This window comes from Macaca mulatta, chromosome 14 (genome assembly GCF_049350105.2).
Source record: "Macaca mulatta isolate MMU2019108-1 chromosome 14, T2T-MMU8v2.0, whole genome shotgun sequence".
NCBI classification, from domain to species: domain Eukaryota; kingdom Metazoa; phylum Chordata; class Mammalia; order Primates; family Cercopithecidae; genus Macaca; species Macaca mulatta.
In genome coordinates, this window is record NC_133419.1 from 54,772,032 (window position 1) to 54,787,149 (window position 15,118).

The following is a 15,118-nucleotide window of genomic DNA, read 5'->3' on the forward strand; positions in this document are numbered from 1 at the left end:
TTGAGGTGAACACAATACGGCCCATAACAGAAGCCTATCAGCAGGACACATCTCTGCAGCTGAATTATTTTTATTATTTTCCTTTTTAAAAAAAAAAGTCAGTAGTTTTGGGGGAACAGGTGTTTGCTGTTATGTGGATAAATTTTTTAGTGTTGATTCCTGAGATTTTGGAGCAACTGTCACCCGAGCAGTGTACACTGTATCCAATGTGTAGTCTTTTGTCCGTCACCCCTCCACCCTTCTCCCACCCCCGAGTCCCCAAAGCCCATCACATTATTCTTATGCCTTTGTATCCTCATAGCTTAGCTCCCACTTATAAGTGAGAACATATGACATTTGGTTTTCCATTCCTGAGTTACTTCACTTAGAATAATGGTCTCCAACTCCACCCAGGTTGCCGTGAATGCCATTATTTCATTCCTTTTTATGGCTGAGTATCCCATGTTGTTGCAGCTGAATTTTTAAATTATACTTTTCCCTATTAATTATTAAAATAAGGTATGTTTGTGAAATATTAGGACAAATCATCATTAGGCAAAAGTTTTAGGGTTATAATTTATCAGTACAGTTGCCTGGGCAGTTGTCTTAGAATACCCTGTGTCATAGTTTCCTCTGGGGTTTCAATAAATATTCATCTCCAAAACATCACTGTATTTTCAGGAATTTAAAATTACATAAAATGCTCCCTTAGGTAAGAACTGGAAATACAGGTCAACACACCTAATTTGACTGTTAGTAAAACACTGATAGAAATCTTAGTTCTGGCAGGTTTGAATAACCAGAAAACCCTCCCGCTAAAAACACCTAGATCTGCCAGATTGACACACACACACACACACACACACACACACACACACACACACACACACACACAGAGTAAATGTCCTCATAAATGAATAGCTGAGCTATCTAATAATCTGAAGAACAGGCATGTAAGCCCATGCTAAGACTACCCAGGTAGTGGTGGCTGATAGCAGGATGTTCCATATTCCAGTGAATTGTGTCTTAATGTTCACACGGAAACAGAATTAGAAGCTTTGGGCTCACGTTGGAACCATTAAAAGATTACACCCTAAGTAAAAGTGGGGGAACTAAAAAAAAATCCCACCAACACAGATGTTCTGGGTATAAAAGTTATAGATGGTGCAATGGGGGAAGAGTCTCTCCTAAGCACTTAAAACCACAGGTCTGTATCTCAGGTGGGTTTGGTGTTTAACATTGTCTGCTTGGTCTGGGAATCTCCAAGGCAAGTGATTAGCATGGATGTTATCCCTAAGTATGTGATATCTTTGGGATGTCTGAACAAGTTACTTTTGTCATTGATTTTACTTCCCCTAGTAGTAATTAAATTACAACACCTAACAGGTATGGAATATTTACTTGTGTCAGAATTTTACATACAGAAACTCATTTAATCCTCAGAACAACCCTATAACAGGGGCACAGTAGTCTGTCAACAGTGTAGATGACAAGGGTGGGAGTGAGGTTGGGCTGGGGTAGTCATATCTGTCTCCGAGGATTGGTGTGGAAAATAAGATGGGGTGTCAGGTGTTAGTTCAATGCATATGTGTCATTGCTTTCGCAGTGGTCATTGCTTTGGAAGCGGTCACTACTCTATCTCTTGGAGTTTTCTCACTTCAGGTGGAACATAGACTCTCCAGCTCTTCTCATCCTCTCTTTCTTGTCCCCAGTGACAAGAAGCACATGATCTCTCCCCTCGTGTGTGTGTGTGTGTGTGTATTATTACTATTTCTTTTGGTGGAGACAGAGGCTTGCTATGTTGCCCAGGCTAGCCTCGAACCCTTGGTCTGAAGAAAAACTCTTGGCCTCCCAAAGTGCTGGGATTACAGGTGTGAGCCATTATACCCGGCTCCTCCCTCCTGAAGGATTTTATTATTGATCCTTATTGAAGGAAGGAAGGAAAGAAGATAGAACTTCAGGTAGGCCCTGAAAGATGGGTAGGATTTAAATAAGCAGAATTGTGGGAAGGATGTTTTATGCAGAAAGGGTATCATGAGCAAAATCTTGACAAGAACACTCTTTAAGGCTAGCAACAAGAGCACACGTCATAGCATTAAAACTTACTGATTATCTGACATCCGTTGTGTGTTCCCTCTCCTCCAGGAAGCCTTCCTTGTTATCCTTCTACAAGGAACTCTCTCTTTTATATTTTTATCGTCTCCCAAGATAGCTTGGCATTGAACTATATTCAGCTTTGGAGAACAGTATATCACAGTATATTTACCCTTTTCTCTTTAAAATACATTGTTGTGTGTGTGGTCTTGTCTTTCCTCTGCCTCTGTCCTTGAAGAGATACTTTCTGAACACCCCCTCTCCCAGGGTAAGAATGCTGGAAAATGCTCATTACATAAATTTTGAGTTTTCTTGTATTAAAAAAAAAAAAAAAGGGAAACATAGTAAAGAACTTTGTTTCTAAAAGCAAATGTTGTGTGGAACCCCTATTAACCTCAATAGGGAAAGCTCCAGGTTCAAAAGGTCAAAGAGACCCAGAGCCAGCAAAGGAGACATGGGGTTTTATTAGGGTTCACATATAGAGGAGAGAGTCCAGTGGCGGTGGACTGGGCAGGAGACCCGCCTTACCTACCTACAGAAACGGTCCAGTGGTGGCGGGATGGACTGCATAACCGTATGACCTAGTGGAGGCAGCGGGCTGGGCAGGAAAACCATACTGCTTGCAAACAGCATGCAGTTTATACAGCATTTTCACTTAATACTTTCCTGCTAACAACCTCCACCTGGCAACCTTCATTTAACCCAGAACTCAGGGCCTCAATCTCCTGTATAGCCTGTGTTCCACTGGATGGGCCACAGGCTCAGATGTTCCTCATTGACAAGGAAAGAATCTCCAGGTTGGCCATGCACGGATTCCCTAGCTCGGAAACACACACATTTCAGGTGTATCTACCATACAAAGTCATTCTAAGGTATGCTTAAGTTATTGCTACAGGTGCATTTACCTGACAAATGTACACATGGACTTTGCATGTTACTGCGTTGTGTAGAAGAAACTTTCTGCTTAAGTGTTTAAGTAAATATTTTGAAGATATTTTCAGGACCTTGAAAAGATTATTCTTCACATTCATTCCTAAAAGTTGTAAGAAGTATTTCAAATTAAAAACAAGATGGGTCATTTTGACCAAATGATCTTGGATTTTGTATATTAAAAGATCTTTATAAAATGGGTTTAGAACTGTTTTAAAATATTTTTTCCTGATTCTTTCTCTATCTTTATGTATGTTATAAATATACCGTGTTCTGGGACCTGTCAGGGCAGAGAAAAAAATTAACATGCACTCCAATGAGAATTATTTTTACTTACCCCTGGGGTGCTTTTATGCATAAAGAAGTATGCTGTAACCATTTAAGAAATTCTTTCCTGGCTGGGCGCTGTGGCTCATGCCTGTAATCCCAGCACTTTGGGAGGCCAAGGCGGGCAGATCACGAGGTCAGGAGATCGAGATCATCCTGGCTAACAAGGTGAAACCCCGTCTCTACTAAAAATACAAAAAATTAGCCCGGCGTGGTGGTGTGTGCCTGTAGTCCTAGCTACTCGGGAGGCTGAGGCAGGAGAATAGTGTGAACCTGGGAAGTGGAGCTTGCAGTGAGCCGAGATTGCGCCACTGCACTCCAGCCTGGGCGACAGAGCAAGACTCGGTCTCAAAAAAAAAAAAAAAATTCTTTCACAACTATTCTACCCACACTTGCTTCCTCAGTTAATGTGGAAAATAAATTTGACTGTGTAGTTTATGGTTGGCCACATTAGTGGCTAACACAGTGTAACCAAACTTAGTCAACTCATCAGTGCTGTTGGTCTGAGGATGTGTCAAAGCCAGGTCATACTGACTTATCTACGCCAGAGTGCAGACCGCTGGCGCACGTGAAGGCTATTTACAAAGGCAATTTAAAAAAAGAAAAAGCATTGGGATCAGCACTATTTTTAATTCCTTCTGTTTTATTTGAAAAAATTATGTTCCAATGTTAATAGCATTTTAAAATAACTTTATTTTACAGTGGAATAAAGGGAGAACTTTTCAAGTTTTGGAGAGACTTTCTACTTTTCTGATTTCAGCGATAGGACAGTCCCTTCAAGCAGTGCTTCTCAAATGTTTTGGGTAACAAGCATCACCTGGAGAGTTGACTCAAACTTAGATTTCTGGGCCCTACTCCCAGTTTCTGGTTCAGTAGGTATGGGGTGGAGTGGATAATTCGCACTTCTCATGAGGTGCTGTCGATGCTGCTGGTTTGAGAACCACAGCTTAGAGAACCTGGGGATTAGAGAATCCTAGAGTGGGACCTTAGAGGGAGAAGTTATAATTTCTTGGATACTTACATTGTGCCAGGCACTGTGCAAATCTCCCCCCATACATTATGTCTAATCCATTCAACAGCCTTACAAGTTGGGAATGACTATTCCTATTTTATGGATCAAGGAACTGAAGCTCAGAAAAATTAATCAAGTTATCCAAGATCACAGAGCTAGGAAGTGGCAGAGACAGAATTTGAAGTGGGTTTTTTTCTATCTCCAGATCCAAGTTGTTTCCACAAAAATATGCCTTATCAGGATTAAAGTTTATCTAGTCCCAGTTCCTTCCTCGTGTGGGGAAAGCTTCTCTACCATCCCTGAACCAGGATTCCTCTGCTTCTGCTCAGCTCCATCAGCAACAGGTACTCTCTGCTTCAGGAAGGATGCCTTGCTGGGGGACAGCTAGAGTGACCAACCATCTCTTGGCCCCATTTGCCTGTCCTAGCAGTTCTCCAAGATGGCACTTTCAGTTTTAATACCGGGACAGTCCTGGGCAAACTGGGAATGTTTGGTCACTCTAGGGCAGCTCAAACCATTTCCGATTCTTTATAAAGAGCCAAGCCTTTCTTCCCATGGTTTTCCACTTCTGTTACAGTTTTCTGTAAAAGGGTCTTGCACATGACAGTCCTTCAGATGTTTGAAGACAGTACTCATTCTACCAGACTCTAGACTGCTTTTTTTTTGAGACAGTCTCACTCCATCACCCAGGGTGGAGTGCAGTGGTGCAATCTCGGCTTATTGCAACCTCCGTCTCCTGGGTTCAAGTGATTCTTTTGCCTCATCCTACCACATAGCTGGGACTACAGGTGTGTGCCACTATGTCTGGCTAATTTTTGTATTTTTAGTGGAGATAGGGTTTCACCATATTGGCCAGGCTGATCTCAAACTCCTGACCTCAGGTGATCCACCCGCCTCAGCCTCCCAAAGTGCTGGGGTTACAGGCGTGAACCACGGCGCCCAGCCTCTAGACTTTTTATTCCCCTCAGCTTTTCCTCATGTAACATCATTTATACAGTATTTATGATGTGCCAGGAACTCTTCTAAATGCTTTGTATATATATTAACTAATCCTCACAAGATTCCTGTGACGTGGGTACTGTTATAGTCCACATTTTACAGATGAAGAAAGGGAGGCACATGTTAGGTCAAACAGGGAAAGGGTTTTTTTGTTTGTTTGTTTGTATTGTTTTTTAAATTTTAACTTTTTAACTTTTAGGTTCATGGGTACATGTGCAGATTTGTCATAGAGGTAAACTTGTGTTACAGGAGTTTGTTGTACAGCTTATTTCATCACCTAGGTACTAAGCCCAGTACCAAATAATTACTTTTCTGCTCCTCTCCCTCCTCCCACCCTCCACCCTCAAGTAGGCGCCAGCGTGTGTTGGTCCCTTCTTTGTGTCCATATGTTCTCATCATTTAGCTCCTGCGTATAAGTGAGAACATGGGGTATTTGTTTTTCTATTCCTGTGTGAGTTGGCTGAGGATAATATAAGGAATTATTAACTGTGCTGAAAGGATTACTATACTATGTAAAGAAACTCTGCTCAGTACCCTAGGGCTGAGGCAGGGCACCGAAAGAAGCCAACCTTGGGAGTAATTCAGATCTCACTGGAGAAGGTGTGGTTCAGCCACCAAGAGCAGTGTCTGTTTAGGACAGGCTGGAGCTGGCTGGAGTTGCTGGACAAGCAGTTGGCCACCCCTAGAATGCAGGAAGACATGCAGGCCATCAGCATGTGGTGGTCTGGGTGGTCAGGGCACTGGTTTGGGCAGGAGGCCTTCAGAGCATGTGAGCCACACGGGGGCTGCACAGGGGCTCTGGGTTTTGCTGAGAGGACTCTGGAAAGGTTGTGGCTAGGCCGAGCCACAGGGTTGCAGAGACACAGTGCTCTGCATGCCTGACTGGGGCAAAGTCACCATGTGTCCTCATGCTCACCCCACCAACCCTCAACCTTGGCAAAATGGCAGGAAGGTCTTTTCCTCCTTCGACGTCCCTCCAGCCTCCAACTGAGAAAGCTTAACATCATGCCCACTTTAAGGGAGAGACACTTAAAGGAAATCTGTTGCTTAGTGCAGAGCATACATTGAAAGGCTCATTCCGTGAGCTGAGAGGCAATAAATTGATACTGAACAATTGAGCACCAGGTTTTTAAAAAAAATTCAAGTCAAAAAATAATATAAATCCAAGGTAAAAATTTTCAAATCCTTTAACTTTACTTTAGAAAGATACAAAATGAAAACAGAGACTCAATTTTCTTTCCTCTCATCCAATTTTCTCTTCCTAAAAGCATAGTTTTCTATGATTTTTTCTAGAAAAAAAAATTGCATTTACCTACATTGTGTGTCAGTGTTGTAATTTATACAAAGGGGATAATTTGTCCTCTACACCATGCTTTGCTTTTTTTTTTTTTTTTTTTTTTTTTTGACAGTGTCTCACTCTGTCATCCAGACTGGAGTGCAGTGGTGCAATCACAGCTCACTGCAGTCTTGAACTTCTGGGTTCAAGTGATCCTCCTGACTTGGTTTCTCAAGCAGCTGGGACTACAGGCATGTGCTACCATACCTGGCTAAATTTTTTTTGCTGAGAGGAAGGTGGGCAGAGTCTTGCTCTGTCATCCAGGCTGGAGTGCAGTGACACAATCTCAGTTCACTGCAACCTCCACCTCCCGGGTTCAAGAGATTCTCATGCCTCAGCCTCCAGAGTAGCTGGGATAACAGGTGTGTGCCACCACACCTGGCTAATTTTTTGTATTTTTAGTAGAGATGGGGTTTCACTATGTTGGCCAGGCTGGTCTCAAACTCCTGACATCATGATCCACCCGCCTTGGCCTCCCAAAGTGCTGGGATTACAGGCGTTACAGGCGTGAGCTACCACACCGGCCCTTTTTTTTTTTTTTTTTTTTTTTTGTGATGGAGTCTCCCTCTGTCACCCAGTGATGTGAAGTGATCTTGGCTTACTGCAACCTCCCCATCCTGGGTTCAAGCAATTCTCCCACCTCAGCCTCCTCAGTAGCTGGGACTACAGGCACATGCCACCATGCCCAGCTAATTTTTTTTTTTTTTTTTTTTTTTTGGTGGAGACGGGGTTTCACCATATTGGTCAGGCTGGTCTCAAACTCCTGACCTCAGGTGATCTGCCCACCTTGGCCTCCCAAGCTGCTGGGATTACAAGTGTGAGCCACTGCCTCATAACCCCACTTCTCAACCCTTCCATGGCTCCCACAGCACTTAGAATAGAGTCCAAACCCCTTTGCATTCTCATCGAGGCCCTGCCCCCTCTGGCTGCCCTCCAGCTACAGCTACTCCCTACCTCCTATCACCTTTTCTGGGGCCTTCATGACAGCCTTCTTGCGCCTCTGTCTGGAAGACCCGCCCCAAACCCCTTACCCCTTGGATGTGACTCGTATTCATGCTTAAGTTGCCTCCTTATCTTCTCGGAAGCTTCCCCTTGTCTTAGTCTATCCCAGCATCCTACTAAGTTCCTTTATCATGATTCACGACTTTGTACTGTGTATACAGAACAGTAAGTGCCATTTGGGCAGGGATAGTTTCTTTTTGTATCCTTAGTACCAACCCAGTGTCTAGCAAACAGTAGAGATGCAGTAAACATATGACTCATAAATGAATGTATAAACCCTTTTAATCTTCACCCTGGTCCTGTGAGGTAGGGATTATAACCTCTGTTTTGCTTTTAAAAAAAATCGAGGACATGAGACTCAGAACGACTAGGTGACTGTTCACAGGTTCCAGCACGCTGAGGAGTGATGGGTGGGTGAAAATATTGGTGAACCTGTTCCAGCCTCCGGACCACAGAGGAACATGAAAAGGTTGGCCAAGAACCCCCGGTGTTCTTGGTTACTGGTGAGCCCCGGGGCTGTGTAGGCAAGGGCCCAGCAGAGGGCAGCAGAGGGCTGCACTGGACTGGGATCTGCCGGAAGGAGCAGGCCCTGGGTGGAGGAAAGGGTGGGCGGCCAGGCACTGGGCTGGGACTTGGGGAGATGACCTTGTTTTGTCTAGTCCTTTGTAGGACTCTAGAGTGCGCTGATGAAGCGCTTGAGGCAACGTTCCTATTTGTGTTTACATGTGCCGATCCTCGCCACAGAGTATAAGGAAGCCGTCTTTCTTACCGAGGGGCCCTTGTTTTGAAGGTCACTCAGTTTCTGGGTGGGGGAAGTTGACGGAGGGGGTGGGGGTGACGGAGGGCCCTGAGGTGGAATGGTGAGTACAAATGTGCAAATGGGATTTTTGGCCTTGGCTGCTAGGGGACAAACGTCCTAGGGTGGTGTCCAGCAGTTAGCACCAGGCAGGGAGCTGGGAAGGCTCTGAGACAGCAGGGAGCAGGGTGGTGGAAGTAGGAGGTCATAATTGGCTCAAGGACATACATTGTCAGAAATGACTTTCTGGGTTTCTTATGCTCTCTGAATGGATTTCCTTTCTCTTCTCCTTTTTCGTTAGGAAAGTTGTTAAAATTTCCACCCTGTCATCTCTGCTTAGGGGAAAAGGGATTTTGCTCATGAACTGGGGTGAGGGTGCGGGGATGGGGGAGCCCCTTGGGGGCCAGCAAGGTGGCAGCAGCAGAGTCAGAATGGAAAGCCCCAACAAAAATGATATAATGGACTTCGGGGACTGGCGGGAGTTGGGGGAAGGTTGGGAGGGGAGTGAGGGATAAAAGACTACACATTGAGTACAGCGTACATTGCTGGGGGTACATTGCTGGGGTGACAGTGTCAGAAATCACCACTGATGAACTTATGCCTGTAACCAAAACCACCTATACCTCAAAACCTATTGAAATAAAAATAAAATAAAAATTAAAAAAAAAAAAATGGAAGGCACACTTAGTCCAGCATATGGTCTTCTCAGCTAATACAAACATACACACACACTTTACCATATATACACAATCACACACAACATACACACTTACACAGTCACATCATGTGCACAATACACTCTCATCCCCACAAGCACACACTTCACACACTGACGCATCACACATTCACACTGACACACACAACACGATCCACCTACACCCACACTGAAGAAGGGTCTTTGGGGTGAAGACCTGCAGCTGCCATTCCTGCAGTTGCTCTCCCTTCCACACCCCCAGCCCATTGTGTAAAGCAGCAATGTGGTTTGAGTCTAGGATCAAACCAACTCTTAGTTGCAGGGGTCAGTTCCAATTGGCCTAAACCCATCAACATAATCCCTGCCCCCTTGGCATTCCCTTGGCCACTGCGATTGTTTTAGAGGTGGGCATACAACCACACTGATCCCCCAGACATGAGTGAGGAAGCGCTGAGCCCTGGACGCTGTCAGCTGCCTTGTGCTACCTCAAGGAAAGACTGGTTTAGAAAAAGCCGACTGGGAGGCAGAGGTGAGAAATTTTCAGACAAGCAGAGTTGCAGCCCCCCAAATGCTGGGAGCTCTCAACAGCCTGTGCCAGAAGCCCATGTTACCTCTAAACTTTAGATTTTGTGAACCCATACATTGTTTTGGTTGTTTAAGGCCTTCAAGTTTGATTTTCTTTCCCTCCCTCCCTCCGTTCCTTCCTTCTTTCCTTCCATCTCACTGTGTCACCCAGACTGGAGTGCAGTGGTTATGATCGTGGTTCCTATAGGCTCAAACTCACAGGCTCAAGCAATCCTCCCACCTCAGCTTCCTGAATAGCTAGGATTACAGGCGGGTGCCACTGCGCCTGGCAATTTTCTGTTTCTTATGCCTGAAAACCTCAGAATGGAACTACTGCTCCCAGAACTTTTTTATGGGAAAGCCCATGAGGGGTCCAGCCTCCTCTTTAAGGAGGACTTCTCCTTCCTCCCCCTCCTTTGTCCTCTTGGTCCTCAAAGTCACCACAATGCACCTGACATGGTTCTTGGAGCCTTATGCATATAACAGAGAAGAAGAAAATAGTATTTAAAACCATGGCCCACTGTAGCCGCTTTGCCTTAAAAAGGAAAGTGACACAACAGAAATCTGTAACAAATCTCTAAATGGATTGTGTTCCTTGCAGAGGCCAAGATGAGATTCCAGCCAATGTTTGGACATTTCAAAGGGCAGGAAACCTTGGCTGACATGGTGGCACTCAAGGCACAGGATTATTATTTATATATGTAATATATTCAATTATATCAGTATATATTATATATACTTAAATGTATTCATTTAATGAGTGAATTAAGCACCCTAAGAAGTGAGCATTACTTTCCCCATTTTACAGATTATAAATGAGGCTGAGACAGAATCACCCGCTCAGCTACAAAGGGGTAGAACTGGACTTCCAAGCCAGGGCTTCTTGGCTCTAAAGTTTGTGGTTGGCCTTCCAGAACAGAATGCCATTTGCCACCCTCATAGCGGCCTCCTGCATGTCATTTGGTCTAGGTGGGCTTCTTGGGAAGGGAAGTGTTAAAGAGGTAGGAGGCAAGTTTTATTTGTATGTTTACTTAACTTTTCATGTTTATTTAAACTTTCATGGGAGTGATGGAGGGGGAATGGGGAGAATAGAGAAACTTTCTACTCTCTTTTTTGAGACAGAGTCTCACTCTGTTGCCCAGACTGGAGTGCAGTGGTGTGATCTTGGCTCACAGCAACCTCCACCTCTGGGGTTCAAGTGATTCTTGTGCCTCAGCCTCCTGAGTAGCTGAGACTACAGGTGCATGCCACCACCCAGCTAATTTTGTATTTAGTAGAGATAGGGTTTTGCCATGTTGGCCAGGCTGGTCTCAAACTCCTGGGCTCAGGTCATCTGCCCATCTCTGCCTCCCAAAGTGCTGGGCTTACAGGCGTGAGCCACTGCACCTGGCAGAGAAACTCTTATACCAGGATTCTGATCATGGTAAGAAGGAGAAGCCCAGTGGACCTTGGAAAGTCAAACTCTGCTGGGGAGGCAATGTGGCATAGTGCTGGGCACACAGGCTTAGAGCCCAGCTAGACTGAGTTCAAGTCCCAGGGTCATGATGTATTAACCGTGATCTCAGACAAGTTAGTAAACCTATTGAGACTTGAGTTTCATCCCTAAAAATGAGACCTATCTCCTAAGGTCTTTGAGTAAATCAAACCAAAAACCACAAGTAAAGAACTTAGCATAGTGCCTAGCATCCCTCAAATGATAGCTGTCATCATACACATTAAAATACATAGTGCTTGGCAGATTCGGAGGCATTCTAAAGTCCCTTGCTGGTAAACGTTGCCATGCTCATATACTACGCCATACTGAGAGGGCACAGGAAGGCAGCTCATGCACAGTGCTTTTCTGTGTTTTTGTCCCAAGCTGGTGGGAAGTGGCTTCACTTTGGAAGTGGCTTCAGTTTGGACTACCTCAGTCACTGGCTATTGGTATGAAAGAAGAAGGAGCTGCTTACTATACAAAAGACCAGTATCCTTCATGGAGACATGAGGACAGAGGGATTTAAATATATTTGGTTTTTCTGTGCCAGGAAGCCTGGCACAGAAGAGCTGGTTCTCAGAGATCCTGGTGCCCCCTCTGATATCTGGCTGAGAAATCAAGCTGGAGGTGGTAGGAAATCTGATCACCATGCTTGGCCAGGACCTGTTCAGAGACTGTCAAGGCTGGGATAGGAGTGTGGGTTAGGTCTGCCCTGGGAGCTGGCTAGAAGGAAGGTGAGGCAGGCAAGGCACTTGGGGCTCAGCATTTGAGGAGACACTCGCTCTCAGGTGCTGACCCTGCACTTGCATGAGCCAGGGAAGGAGTGTCTTCTTCAATTCTGTGCCCTGGGCACCCCCCTTGCCTCACTAGCTAGGGGGGCAGAGAGAGAGAGACAGAGAGAGAGAGAATGAATGCAAGGAAGATGAAAGTCATAGTCCTTTATAGCCTAATCTCAGAAGTGACACCCCATCACTTTAGTCTTATTATATTAGAAGCAACTCACTCTGTACAGTACACACACGCACACACACACACGCACAGATGAGGAGACATACCAGGATGTGACTGTAACTGCCTATTGGGTTCTCCTTGCCTGCTGCCCAGACAGAGCCAATTTATCAAGACAGGGAAATTGCAATAGAGAAAGAGTTTAATTCACACAGAGTCAGAGTCAGCTGTGTGGGAGACCAGAGTTGTTTTATTACTCAAAACAGTCTCCCTGAAAACTAGAGGATTGGGGTTTTTAATGATATGTTGCTGAATAGGGGGTCGGGAAGTGGGGAGTGCCGATTGGTCAGGTGGGATATGAAATCATAGGGAGTGGAAGCTGTCCTCTTGCACTGAGTCAGTTCCTGGGTAGGGGCCACGTGACTGGATGAGCCAGTTTATCAGTCTGGGTGGTACCAGCTCATCCTCTGAGTGCAGGGTCTGCAAAATATCCCAAGCACTGATCTTAGGCTTTACAATAGTGATGTTAGCCCCAGGATGCAATTTGGGAAGATTCAGAATCTTACAGCCTCCAGCTGCATGACTCCTAAACCACAATTTCTAATCTTGTGGCGAATTTGTTAGTCCTGCAAAAGCAGTCTAGTCCCCAGGCAGGAAGGGGGTTTGTTTGGGGAAAGGGCTGTTATCTTTATTTCAAAGTTAAACTATAAACTGACTTCCTCCCAAAGTTAGTTCAGCCTGTGCCCAGGAATGAACACGGACAGCTTGGAGGTTAGAAGCAAGATGGAGTCAGTTAGGTTAGATCTCTTTCACTATGATAAATTTCTCAGTTGAAATTTTTGCAAAGGCGGTTTCATGAGTACCCAGATCATCAAGATCATTTCAGAAGTGGCCTACCACAGGAAGGGAGTAGAGGCAAACAACTGGGATTTACTAAGGTCTAAACATGTGTGAGGGCATCTCATAATTATCCCATTAGGTTCTTTTTCTTTTTCTTTTTCTTTTTTTTTGAGGCGGAGTTTTACTCTTATTGCCTAGGCTAGAGTGTAGTGGTGAGATCTCAGCTCACTGCAACCTCCACCTCCCCACCTCCTGGTTGGGTTCAAGCAATTCTCCTGCCTCAGACTCTCAAGTAGCTGGGATTACAGGTGTCCGCCACCACACCCAGCTAATTTTTGTAGTTTTAGTAGAGATAGGGTTTCACCATATTGGCCAGGCTGGTCTCGAACTCCTGACCTCAAATGATCTGCCCGCCTCGGCCTCCCAAAGTGTTGGGATTACAGGCATGAGCCACCGCGCCTGACCCCATTAGATTCTCATGTTAGGCTTGTGAGAAGACCAGCCTCTGTTATTCTCTGCACAAAAGAACATCGAGGAAGGTTCTGAGGAATTGAAGCCCACTTGGGAGGCCCATATACATCTGAGGAAGACAAGTCTGAGTTCTGTGAGAAACTACAAGTGGGGGCCCTGAGGTTGGAGTTCAGAGATTAGTCAAGTTTGTAGCATGGTTGGCAACTGACAGACAAGCTGACTTCGAACCCAAGGCCACTGCTTGAGTGGGGAAGGTGGAGACTCCTCTCTTGTGATGAAATGTGTGGGGGACAACAACAAGACTGCAGGACAGCTCCCCAGAGGCTGAGGTTGGGATTGGAGTTATGAAGCCACTGCATATGGATGTTCCTGAATTGTCCATGATGTTGGAAGAAACAGCCACAAGCTCCTACAAGAAGAAGTCCTCTGACAAGCTGCCTCTGTGCTTCTGGAAGGGTGTCAGTGGGCCTGTCAGCCCAGCGGAGTGTCACCCCGATGGCTGCCTCAGACAGAAGTTGGAAGACGAGGTGGGTCCTGAGATGATCAGGATAGTCAGAATAGGAGGAACTTGTGAATAGAGGACAGCAAAGTGGGGACCATGCAGAACATTTGGAATTTCTAGTAGATGGACCTATAAGCTAAGCTACCTTTCCTTAGCTTGTATGATTTCTGGAGTTTCCCCTACTGTCCTGGGATGCAGCTGTGTTGATGTGACTGGAGCAAAGGTCACATCTTCTGTATGGGCTGGGGGCGGTGGCTCATGTTTGTAATCCCAGTGCTTTGGAGGGGCCAAGGTGGGAGGATGACTTAAGCCCAGGAATTTCACACCAGCCTGAGCAATATAATGAGACCCTATCTTTACGAGTAATTTAAAAATTAGCTGGGCATGATGGTGTGCACCTGTGGTCCCAGATACTCAGGATGCTAAGGTGAGAGGATTGCTTGAGCCTGAGAAATTGAGGCTGCAGTGAGCTGTGATCATGTTGCTGCACTACTCCAACCTGGGTGACAGAGCAAGACCCTGTCTCAAAAAAAAAAAAAAAAAAAAAAAAAACCCCACAAAAAAACCTTATTTTTTTTTGTAGGTGCCTAATAAAAGCAAATTCTCTTCTCCCCTCCACCTTCTTCCTCTCTCCCCCCATTCGAAATGATAATGGTGTGTTTTATCTGTACACAGTAGATTGACACTCAACTTTCATTCCGTCTGCCTTCCACTGAACTGTCCGGTATTGCAAAGGCTGGAAAGCTAAAAACTACATTTCCCAGACACTCCCATGCGGTCAGGGAGTTCGAGGGCGTTAAGGCTCTGCGAATCAGATGCACTGTGGGAGATCTGGGCGGAAGCCAGGGAAGACCCTTGCCTGCTGCTCCCGCTGTGTTTTGCGGGCACTGCCGTGGGGGGACTGGCACTGGAGCCCTGTCACCGTCCTCATGACGTTGGGAGGCGAGGGTCATCTGTTCTGCTGGGAGCGGGTCCTGGTCAGAGGCAACCCAGCAGCCCCCTTATTGGCATGGGGCCCAGGTTTCATTTGGGAAGCCTTGCTGAAATCTCAACTTAAAGTCTCTTTTAAATCCCTCCTAGTAGTTTTGTAAGACACTTAATACCCTGTCATAAATCCTCTCTCGCTTAATCTGCCCAGAGTGGATTTTGT